At 46.6% G+C, this 11627-nt stretch overlaps 1 pseudogene; it reads left to right on the top strand.

Annotated features, from left to right (window-relative positions):
• Positions 1-346: 346 nt before the first annotated feature.
• On the top strand, positions 347-1820 carry LOC130873564 (40S ribosomal protein S3a-like; annotated as a pseudogene).
• Positions 1821-11627: the final 9807 nt, after the last annotated feature.

Raw genomic sequence — 11627 nt, 5'->3', positions numbered from 1 at the left:
TGGAAAGTCATATGTCTAGAGAATGAATAGGGAATTTATAGCCTAGGGTGAACCAGCGAGCGAGGAACATGGTGTTTGCTGTCATTAATAACACTGTGTGGAGCATCTCTACATCTCTATCAGTGTGTGTGTGTGTGTGTGTGTGTGTGTGTGTCATCCTGCTCTGTTTCTACGTCACATTCACATGCTCTAGCTACTCTATTTGTGTCACATGAATCAGTACTCTTACCATTTCCCTGTAAGCTGATTGGATGAGAGAGGTCATCTGATTCCAGAAGACCCACACCAGGGACCAAATTAACCTAACCAGATCTGCTCTTGAGATTTGATAACAGATAGAGAAGTTATGGCGGTGTATCAGGCTGGTAGGACGCTGGGTCAGTTCTAATGGGGCAGATGAGTCTACGAGAGAAAAAAAAGGAGGAAGGGAAAGAGGGAGGGAGGGAGGGAGGGAGGGAGCAAGTGTACACAAGAGCACTCTATGGAGAAACAGCCGACCTGACCTTATTTCTTGCCCTTAAGAAATCCCTTCCTTGGGTTCTTACACACACACAAAACAGCCAGTCAGTCCTTTTTTTAGCCCCTCTGGCTATGATTCATGTTTTCCTCCTACAGCGATGCTTCTTACAGGGATGATTGCTGCTGGGAGTCCTCGTTTTACCAGAAGCCCAGAGTGGTCCTGTGTGCACTGAAGGAAGGAGGATGCTGAGAGTGATGCCTCCTAGATTTCCCCATCCCCAGCCTAAGAATCCAGCAAGCTTATTATTCGTTCTCACTGCTCTTGGGCCAAAGAAGACGCCCAGTCCGTGTGTATAGAAAGTACCATGCAAATATTATTTGCTGGCCCCTCACTGCTATGGCCACAGCCTCCAGATCTCAATACTGAAAGGCAAGGCAGGTCCCTCCCGGACAGCAGCCCAAGTCACAAAATTATGTAAAATGATGGGTCCTGATCCTCACTGTAGAGGGGTGGGTTAGAGTTCCCATTGTGTGAAGAGGGACCTTCAAGATATCCTTGCACCCTTTTGGCTCCCTGAGCAGCACCATGGCGGTTGGCAAGAACAAGCGGCAAGAAGGGAGCCAAGAAGAAAGTGTTTGATCCATTTTCGAAGAAAGATTGGTATGATGTGAAAGCCCCGGCCATGTTCAATATTAGAAACATTGGGAAGACACTAGTCACGAGGACTCAAGGAACCAAAATTGCATCCAATGGCCTCAAGGGTCGTGTGTTTGAAGTGAGCCTTGCTGATCTCCAAAATGATGAAGTTGCATTTAGAAAATTCAAGCTAATCACTGAGGATATTCAGGGCAAAAACTGTCTAACTTCCACGGCATGGATCTTACCCAGGACAAAATGTGTTCCATGGTCAAAAAGTGGCAGACCATGATTGAAGCTCACGTTGATGTCAAGACAACCGATGGTTATTTGCTCCGACTCTTCTGTGTTGGTTTCACTAAAAAATGCAACAATCAGATCCACAAGACCTCATATGCACAGCACCAGCAGGTCCGCCAGATCCGGAAGAAGATGATGGAGATCATGACCCAAGTGTGCAGACAAATGACTTGAAGGAAGTGGTTAATAAACTGATTCCAGACAGCATTGGGAAAGACATAGAAAAGGCTTGCCGGTCCATTTATCCTCTTCATGATGTCTTCGTTAGGAAAGTAAAAATGCTGAAGAAACCCAAGTTTGAATTGGGAAAACTCATGGAGCTCCATGGTGAAGTAGTAGTTCTGGAAAAACTACTGGTGATGAGACAGGTGCTAAGGTTGAACAAGCTGATGGATATGAACCACCAGTCCAAGAATCTGTGTGAAATACAGATTTTTAATAGTGAGAAATAAAGTCTTATTTGTGAAAAAAAAAAAAAGATATTCTTGCCCTTCTAAGGGTGATACCTACCCAGGTGTGTAGCAAAGGGCCTTGCTGACCATGACCTTCCTGGGCAGTCTTCATGAATAAAGACTCTGAAAAGAACGGTCGACTTCTCCCAGTAACCCTGTCATAATGTAAACAGGTTCAGAAGTAAGAAACTGTAAAAACGGGAACAGCTGAGCTCAAGTCCAGAGAGAGCCTTGTCTGTTTTATTGGAAACGTGCATCTGAGTTCGAGACAGTGTACTGGATAGAAACGCCTGCAGCAGAGCCCCGCAGGGCAGGCAGTGGCATGGCCATAGGCAGAGAGCATGTCTGTGAGTGTGCACAGGGAGACAGAGGGCATGGCTGAGTCGGCCAGCAGGTGGTAAGGCTTACAAACTCACCGGTGGTAAGGTTTACAGACTCACGTATTCTGGTCTTGCCTTCTCTTTCTGATGAGCCGCAGACACCTTCATCCTGGAAGCTTTATCTTTATTGGAATCAGCTGGGGAAACCAGAGCACAGGACAGTCCCTGACCCCCACTAGATGGCACTGTTGCAGGTCCTTTCATCCAAGAGAATCTTTGCTGTGTGTGTGTGTGCGCGCACGCGCGCGTGTGTGTGTGTGTGTATTTTGGACAGCCCATCTTTTGTTTTTCTCTTTCTTTGGAAATCCTCCTTAGAATAAAAATTGCTGTTCCTGAGAAGGCTTCAAAGGCTTTTTTGAGCTCTCACTGAATGCCAGCGGGTTATGGAGTAACTAAGATAGGCCCAGCTCTCCTGAAAGCCCAGCCATTGGGGGGGGGGGGGGGGCGACCTGGCAAGTTCTCTCAAAATCAAGTTCCAGAGGCTAAAGAGCCCCCAGTTCCCAGAGGCTGTGTGACCAATATTGAGAAACTCTGAGTGAAGCAAGTTTCTGATCCAATGTCTCTGACAGACAAGTTTTGTCTGTGTCCACTCCTTCAGCTTGTAATGGCCTCAGGAGTGCATGCTTGAGTGGACCACTGGGCTTCGTTGGGCCTGCTCAGGAGGAGAGTGATTTCATCTTCTTGATGTTCATAACAACACTATTTGTAATAGCCAGAACCTGGAAACAACCTAGGTGCCCCTCAATAGAAGAATGGATAAAGAAGGTGTGGCACATATACACTTTAGAGTTCTACTCAGCGGTCAAAAACAATGACATCTTGAATTTTGCATGCAAATGGATGGAAATAGAAAACACTTGACTGAGTGACATAACCCAGACCCAAAAAGATGAATATGGTATGTACTCACTCATTAGTGGATTCTAGCCATAAACAAAGGACATTGAGCCTATAGTTCGTGATCTAGAGAAGCTAAATAAGAAGGTGAGCCCAAAGAAAAACATATATTTATTCTCCTGGATATTGGAAGCAGACAAGATTGCCAGGCAAAAGTTGGAAGCATAGGGGTGATATGGGGTGGGGGAAGGGGAGAGAGTAGGGAGAAGGGGAGAGAGGATTGGGGAGAGCTTGGGGGAATGGGATGGTTGAGATGGAGGAAGGGTGGATATGGGAGCAGGGAAGAAGATAATTAAGGGAGCAATTTTAGGATTGGCAAGAGACTTGGCTCTAGAGGGGTTCCCAGATGTCCAAGGAGATGTCCCCAGCTAGGTCCTTGGGCAGCAGAGGAGAGGGTACCTGAACTGGCCTTATCCCATATCCACACTGATGAATATCTTGCATATCACCATAGAACCTTCATCTGGCGATGGATGGAGATAGAGACAGAGACCCACATTGGGGCACTGGACTGAGCTTTCAAGGTCCAGATGAAGAGAAAAAGGAGGGAGAACATGAGCAAGGAAGTCAGGACCGTGAGGGGTGCGTCCACCCGCTGAGACAGTGGGACTGATCTAATGGGAGCTCACCAAGGCCAGCTGGACTGGGACTGATGGAGCATGTGAACAAACCGGACTCTGAATGTGACTGACAATGAGGACTGACTGAGAAGCCAAGGACAATGGCACTGGGTTTTGATTGTACTGCATGTACTGGCTTTTTGGGAGCCTAGTCTGTTTGGATGCTCACGTTCCTAGACCTGGATGGAGGGGGGAGGGCCTTGGACTTCCCACAGGGCAGGGCACCCTGACTTCTCTTAGGACTGGAGGGGGCTGGGAAGAAGTGGGAAGGAAATGGGAGGAGGAGAGGAGGTGGAAATTTTTAATAAATAAATTAATTAAAAAAATACATGATAGATTATTGTGAACTGTAGTTACCCCGAGTTTGAATGCTTAGCTATTAACTACCTTTCTCTGTTGAGGCCAGGTTCAAAGTAAATGGAAAAAGAAGAAATTCTCTAATATAAAAATTTGAAATCAAGTTTCTTTAATATGTGTTAGAGTGTAGTAAGGAGAGGAAGAATTTGAAAATAAAAATTTTTGTCAGAAAGAAAAATAAAAGAAATAAATACACCTAAAAAGAAAAAAAAGCTGTTTGCTAACCAGTGTCTAGAGAGTCCCAAGGTTGGAAGATGTGTGGCAGAGGAGCTCTTCATGGATGTATCCAGTTGGGTGCTGATAGGAAGGACTTCACACCACGCGTTTGGCTTTTTCAGACTCTCAGCGACATCCACGCTCAGGCAGGATGCACCAAGGTACCAACAGTGGGCTTCCGCTGATCAGGAATAGGCTAGTTGGGAGTCAGGAAAAGAGAGAAGTGGGCATGATGAACCAGAGGGCTGAAGAGACCTCAGGCAGGAGGGACAGCTGGTGTTACTGCTCACGAGAAGGGAAAGGAAGGATGGTGTTGGGACGGGGAGAGCAAGGGAAGGCAGAGGCAAGAGGAGCAGAGGGAAGACTAGCCTTGGATGGAGCGTGCAGTCTCACCCATGTTCCCAGCTCGTCTTGGCTTCCATTTGCCTGGAAACACGTCACCTCCCCCTCTGTGTCCACCCACGGGAAGCAGAGCGTGATCTTTCCCCGATGATTTCCAAAGCATCGCGCACGCGCGCGCCTTTCACCATGCTTGTCATGTGAACTGTGCTTATACTTTCTAATTTGTCATATCCCCTTAGAGTGGTCCCGAGGGAAGCAACTTATGTTTAGTTCACAGAACCCCTCCTATCAAAAAGGGGACCAAGGAAGAGGAAAATCTGCCAGTGAGAGGTTCCAACAGGGTCCTGTTTTGAATCACAGCCTTTGGTTTCTCTTGAGACCCTGGGAGACATGCCACTAGAGGGGTAATAGACTCCAAGCTCACGCTGAGGTTGGAGGACGTGCGGTAACAAATAAACTTCCATACAGAGCACTGACAATGGCCAGTATTCGTCTCTTGTATTTATTTGCACATAAACCTCTATCCTCACAGAGATCTGGCATGTGACAGGTAGCATTAACAACAGCACTCCAGTGCAGAAACTCAGGTCAGGGAAGTAATGGTGCCTTGCCCAGGGCGCCACAGCTGTGACAGTTAGAGATGGGTTTAACTGATCCCCTCTCAAAGCCCTCTGTCTTCCCACTCAGGTACAGTTTTGTCTGTGGGCCTCAGCCCTCTGCAGAGAGGTCTGGCCAGCCTGAGGAGCATGTGCAGATTCTGTCAGGGTCTCTGGCACAAGACAACTTATGTAAACTTTTCGGGCGTGAGCCCTGACGTCAGGGTCCAGCTCCTCCTCTGTTAGTGCTTCTTAATTGGTATTATCCCACCAGTTGCTTTAGAAACAGACTCTGATGAAAAAACTTTTAATTACATAATGAATTATTCTCTGCACTGGTCATTGTGTTATGGCTCAGTCATGTGTGGGGCAGGGAGCCGGCTGAAGGGGAGTGTTTGGGATGAGCTGACATGATTCCCCCACAGCGTGCCTCTGCATTTTTTCGTGGTGACTACAAGATGGATTTGGGGACTTGAGTGCCCTGCAGGGATAACACATGGAGAAGTGGGCCGTGGGGAAACAGCTGCGCCATCTTGCTTCTAGTGTACCAGAGAAAGCACAGTGCATGAGGAGCCTTGTTTGGAGATGTGTTTTCAAAATAAAGGGTTTCATAATAACCACGATGGCAGAAACAACTGCTGTTGGGAATAACTTCCTGGAAAGCAGAGGCTCCATGACAGTTGGGATTTAAAAGGCCAGGGTAACTTACAAAACAGGTTTAACCTAATCAAAGCTCAGCATTGTTCCGCACACAAGCCTGCCTGCACACCTGAGACTTCATTTTTAGCCTCTGATGCTCTGCCCAGGAACTTGGGGCCTTTGTGTCAGGGTCTGGGGCAACAAATGGGGTCATGTAGATTCCAAGTTCTCCTCCACTCTCAGGTGTGTGATCTAAGCAGAGTGACCAGAGGTGGCTCCTTTTGTATCATCACCTTCTTCTGTCCACAACCTCTTGGACCAGGTACTGAGACTCACCAAGAGAGTGTCGTACAGGCTGGTGGATGTTCTGCCGCAGGATTCTGAGAGTCAGGCTTTGGCATGCAGTCAAGTCCTTTGGTTGGTGTGGTACCCAAGGGAGATAGATGCCTTCTGGCAGTCAGGGACAAGGCAGAGGTCAAGAGAGCATTCAAAGCCACAAGCTAGCAGAGTGGCAGGGACTATTACTTGCTAGTAGCGAGTACAGGTGGCTGGAAAGGCCCCGAACATGTTCAACATCTCACCCGCTAATGGAGTCTCCCAGGCAAGAGTCCACTCATGTTCTCATCCATGGGGATGGTTCTACTGGCATCACAGATAAGCAAGGAGCAGATTCTGCATTGAGAATCACCAGCGTTGGCCTGGTCTCCTTCCCACCCTTCATTTGGGCTTTTAGGTCTGGGATGGTGGCGTCAGAAGGGAGCGCAGGAGATGGGTAGAGGGACTCTGCGGAGGCTGGGGCTCTTGGCAGCCCCTGGAGACCAGGTTTCCAAAGCAGAGTTTCCCACAGAGGTGGAAGGACACGGTTCTGCTTTGGATTTGGAAAGGGTCTTGCTGCATTTTTCCAATGTTGGTTCAACGAAACTCAAAACTGTTTTCCCTAACTTTTCCTTCCCTTCATTTCTGAGTCACTCTGTATGCGCAGAGAAAGGCAGGCCATGTGCTTTTGATTCCTTTACCCCTGAAATCATCACCCTTTCTCCCCCGAGAAGTCCTGTGTCTCAGGAACCTTTGGAGACATTTAAGCCCTTTCACCCCCTCTTTAAACCAGGACCCCGCATGCTGCTGAGAGCTAATGAATGCGGAGGGTTTCAATCAAGACGAAAAGCATTCCTTGCAGGCTGTTCCCAGTGTGGTCAAGAGCATCCTGAGTGGCAGCCGTGTTCACAAGAAGCCAAGGCCTTGGAGAAATCAGCGCCTATGTGAAGACAGCAGGGACTGCAGACGAGAGCACTGGGGTGTCAAGTTGTAAAAAATTGCCAAAGGTTGACCTGTGTTCTGTGCCCTGTGACTGTAATGCATTGCCTTTGGTCTCCTCGGCCCCAGGAGTAGAGGCTGGCGTCTATTACACTAGCCTCACGTTCTGTACTGAGCAGAGGCCACAGGAACCTCAGTGTCAACTTGTGTCTGGAGGCACAATTCCTTCCAGGCAGTTTGATAGCAAGACCATGTGGCAGAGCTGCTGGACAGGGCAGCAAAGAGGATGAGCTATATAATATTATATAATATAGTTATATAATATAATATATTATATAATCCCATTCTGGGCCAGCTCTGTGACAAGTGGGAGAAGAGGATCTTGGGAGAAAAAGGGCTATGCTTCCTGTGCGGTGCAGAGGTTAAGAGCCCAGGATACCTGAGCTCACATCCCAGGTCTGCCATAATCAGCCATGGGACCTCAGGCTGGTGGGTTGCTTTTGCTTCTGTGTCTCACCACCATCTGTGGGGCAGGGATAGCAATAAGGTCCCAACGTTGTGATTCCTGATGATGTGTGAGTTTGTGTCTGCCTTGATTTAGCCTGCATGGCACCTGGCAAACGTTCTCCAAATGTTTCCCAGTGTCGAGATTACTGCGGATATGAGTGAAGCAACCCAGTGCCCCATGCTGGCTTTCAAATTCAGAGTTAGTGAAGTGGATTGGGGTACATCAGGAACATGACTAGCCACAAGCAGACAGTTGTTGGAGCTGAGCGGTGAGGACGTAAGAGTTTGCTGCGCAATTAATCATTTCTGGTTTTCTTTTGAAACTCTTTATAAGAAAAAGAAACATTTTTCCACAATAAAGGTTATGTCTGTATATGTATGCATAATAAATACGAATGTCAATGTGTGTGATGGTAGATTTATAGCAGGGCTTCATCGCATATGGTGTGTAGGATGCAGGGCACATGCGGATTCTCTATTCCTCTCTTATTCCTTGACACAAGGTCTCTCTGTCTCTGGGACTGTCCCAAAACTTGCCAGGTAGTCCAGTCTGACCTCAAACTCACAGAGATCAGCCTGCCCCTGCCTTCCAACTGCTGAGATTAAGGTGTGCGCCCAGCCCACCAGACTACACAATGGCCAAAGGACGTCTGGCCAGGGACTTAGATGCTCTGCTTCGTTTCCTCACCTGCCAGTCTGGGATGTCACTACCCAGCTTGCCATGCCCTTGTAAAAATAAGATGTGAATGCCCATAGTGTACCTGGCACAGTGCCTGGTACGCAGCAGGTGCCCATCAATGGTAATGTACCCGAAAAAGAGAAAAAGAAGGTGGGGGCCATAGAGTGTAGGTGTGAGCCTCATAGGTCCCAATTCTCCCACTAGGATGGTTTTACATATTCTTTAGGCATGATTCTATTAGTATATTATCTGTTTGCTTTGGTGTTTTCCTGGTCTGTGACTTTGGAGACAAGGATGCTAGGCAGAGTAGCCAGGAGGGACTTCTCAGTTGTTAAAATCAGCATGACATTAATTGGGGCTCTCTCCAGTCACCCCATTGGTTTAATAAATTTTGTTACTTTAAACAGCTCCCACCTCATCAAGTTGAAATCCACTACCTGAATTTCATGGCTGTTTTTTTTTTTTTTTGTGGAGGTATCATGCTCAGTTCTCCACATTCGTTTCTTGATATGCTAGCGTGACAGCCACCAAGTTCCCATGTCACAGCTGAGGAACATGACATTGGAAGGATGCAGTGACTTCCTAAGGGCCCCAGAGCAAACAGATGTCAGGACCCGGATGGGACTAGGTATGATTCCAAAGCCCATGTGCTCGCTACAGGATTCCATCAGTTCTCTCTCTGATAGTCCTATGTATTTCTTTGGTTTTTCTTTGCGGTCCAGGAGATTGAACACAGGGTCTTATGCATGCTGGGCAAAGCTCTCCTACTTGCCTCGCCTTAAACGGTCCTGAGTGTCTTTAAAGGATGCCCTGTGCTCATCCGAACTGGCAAATCTCTTCTCCCAGGGGGAAGATCTAGTCCTGGAATGGTGTCATAAAGTCCCAGTCAGAACACCTTTTTGTTTTGTTCAATTTTTTTCTTTTATAAATCTTTGTGTTTGTGGCATGTGTGTGTACATCTGCATGCACACACATGGTGTATGGAGTACAAAGGACATCTTTGGGTGTTGATCGTTGCCTTCCACATTGCTTGAGACAGAATATCTCACTGCTGCTTCATATCCCAGGCTAAGTGACCCACAAGCTTCTGGGGATTTTCCCCTTGCCTCCTCGTATCACCAGAACTCTGGGATTGCACACATACTACTGAATCCAGTTTCACATGGTTTCGGGGGAGGGGGGGTAAACTCATGCTTGTTTGTGAAGTAATTTATCTACTGAGATAAATCAGAGCTCTGAAGCTCTGATTTTCTTAAGATAAGGTTTTCTTTGTTGTTGTTGTTTTAAATGTGTATAGGTATCTGTCTGCATGTCTGTGTACTATGCGTGTTCCTGGTGTCTACAGAGGCCAGAAGAGGCTATCACGCTGAATTGTGAGGTGCCATGTGGGTGCGGGAACTAGAACCTGGGTTCTCCAGAAGAGCAGCCAGGGTTCTTCTAACTGCTGAGTCATGTGTCCTGCTCCATGAACATCGCCTTGCTGTGTAGCCCAGGTTGGCCTTGAATTCATAGCAATTTTTCTTACCTCAACCTCCTAAGTTCTGTGGCTGCTGGCGAGCTCCAGCACACTACTCTTTTATTAGGCCATCTTGTAAGCATAACTCCTTACAAGATAAGTGGAGAAGACACTGACCTGAGCGGCTGCAGCCTGGCTGGGCTGTGGTTCTCCCCGGAGTTTGGAGACCAGCAGACATTTGCACTTAAAATGCAAACTCTGCACATCTTCAGAGAAGACATAATGACAAGCAGCCTTTGAACATTTGCAAACTGTATTTTTAGGTCGAAAGGACCTTCCTTTTTTATGTATTAGCATGTAGGGATGGAAAACATATGCCTTGGTTTCTGTCACTAGCTCCCGGGAATCCCAATGATAGTGGTTGAGTTTCACGGTAGTCTGTGAACAGATTTTCAAATAATTTTCCACTAATCTAGCAGTTCGTGCATCTACTTTTAGGCATCTAGCATTTTGAGAGAAAAAAATCACCCATAGTTAGACATGGTAGCGTCCATTAATTGAATTAGTCTAATGTGAATGGGATCATCTCCTAAAGTGGAAAAAACCCATGTTGGTGAATCTGGTGATTATATTAGGGGGTACTCAGTAAATGTAAGTATTATCAGATAGATGGACAGGTGTGCCAGCTTGCATGTTGTCCTTTATTCAGGAGTTCTCCCCCCTCCGCCAAGGCTTTGCACTTACTCAGGGTATGTTGTCATTGCTTGAAGGTTTTGGGTGGTTTCCTCTAAGTGACTGCCTTTAGACCTTATTACATGTCTACTTCAGTGCAAGGTCCCTTTCTTTCTTTCTTTCTTTCTTTCTTTCTTTCTTTCTTTCTTTCTTTCTTTCTTTCTTTCTTTCTTCCTTCCTTCCTTCCTTCCTTCCTTCCTTCCTTTCTTTCTTTTTTTGGTTTGATTTTTCAAGACAGGTTTCTCTGTAGCTTTAGAGCCTGCCCTGGAATTCTCTCTGTAGACCAGGTTGGTCTCGAACTTAGAGATCTGCCTGTCTCTGCCTCCCAAGTGCTGGGATTAAAGGTGATCCTTTTCTTACTGACAGATCTGACTTTGGGGAGTCCCAAATTTCAGATCACTAAAGGCTGTGTAGATCATTGAAAAAGCAATTAATTGCTACAATATTCCTACATAAGAAGCAACCCCAGAACCTCAGGGGCACACACTAACATCACATAGCTCATAAATCTGGGATTCAGTGACTCTGGGCTGAGTTTGGCTGAGGAACTTGGTTCTGATTTGTTTTTATCTCTAGCAATGATTTACAAAGAGGAACAAGGTCCCTTGTTCAAGTCTATTCCCAGTGTATACAGCGTCTCTGCCATATTCTGTTGGTCCCAAATGCCATGTGGTAAACAACAAAGGACAGAACGAATTGCAGCCTCTTCTTAATAATCTACCACAAGGATTAAACCATGGGGCAAGCTTGTTTGTTTCTAAGTGTATTATGGCCTCAGAATCCTGGCAGTGATGTGGGTAAACTTCCCAGATAGGTACTGTAGACACTGTTTCACAAGGGCCGGTTTTAAGTGATGTGACAACAACATCATTAGGACTCAGGAGTGCCCCCTGAGTGCTATTTTGCCATATGTCATATATTCGTATGTATAGTGCTGTGTGTTGAGTGTGTGTGTGTATGCTAGGTATTGAATGTCATAAATGTGTATATATTGCCACATCTGTATACATATATCTGTATATGCATTTACACATATAGACATGTTAGGCAGATGCTGTATCACTGAGCTCTCCTCCCCTCCCCAAACATTGCTTTTGGATACAG

This window comes from Chionomys nivalis, chromosome 4 (genome assembly GCF_950005125.1).
Source record: "Chionomys nivalis chromosome 4, mChiNiv1.1, whole genome shotgun sequence".
In the NCBI taxonomy this organism is placed as follows: Eukaryota; Metazoa; Chordata; class Mammalia; order Rodentia; family Cricetidae; genus Chionomys; species Chionomys nivalis.
Note: the sequence above shows the minus strand (reverse complement) of the source record. Positions and strands in the feature narration are given on the sequence as shown.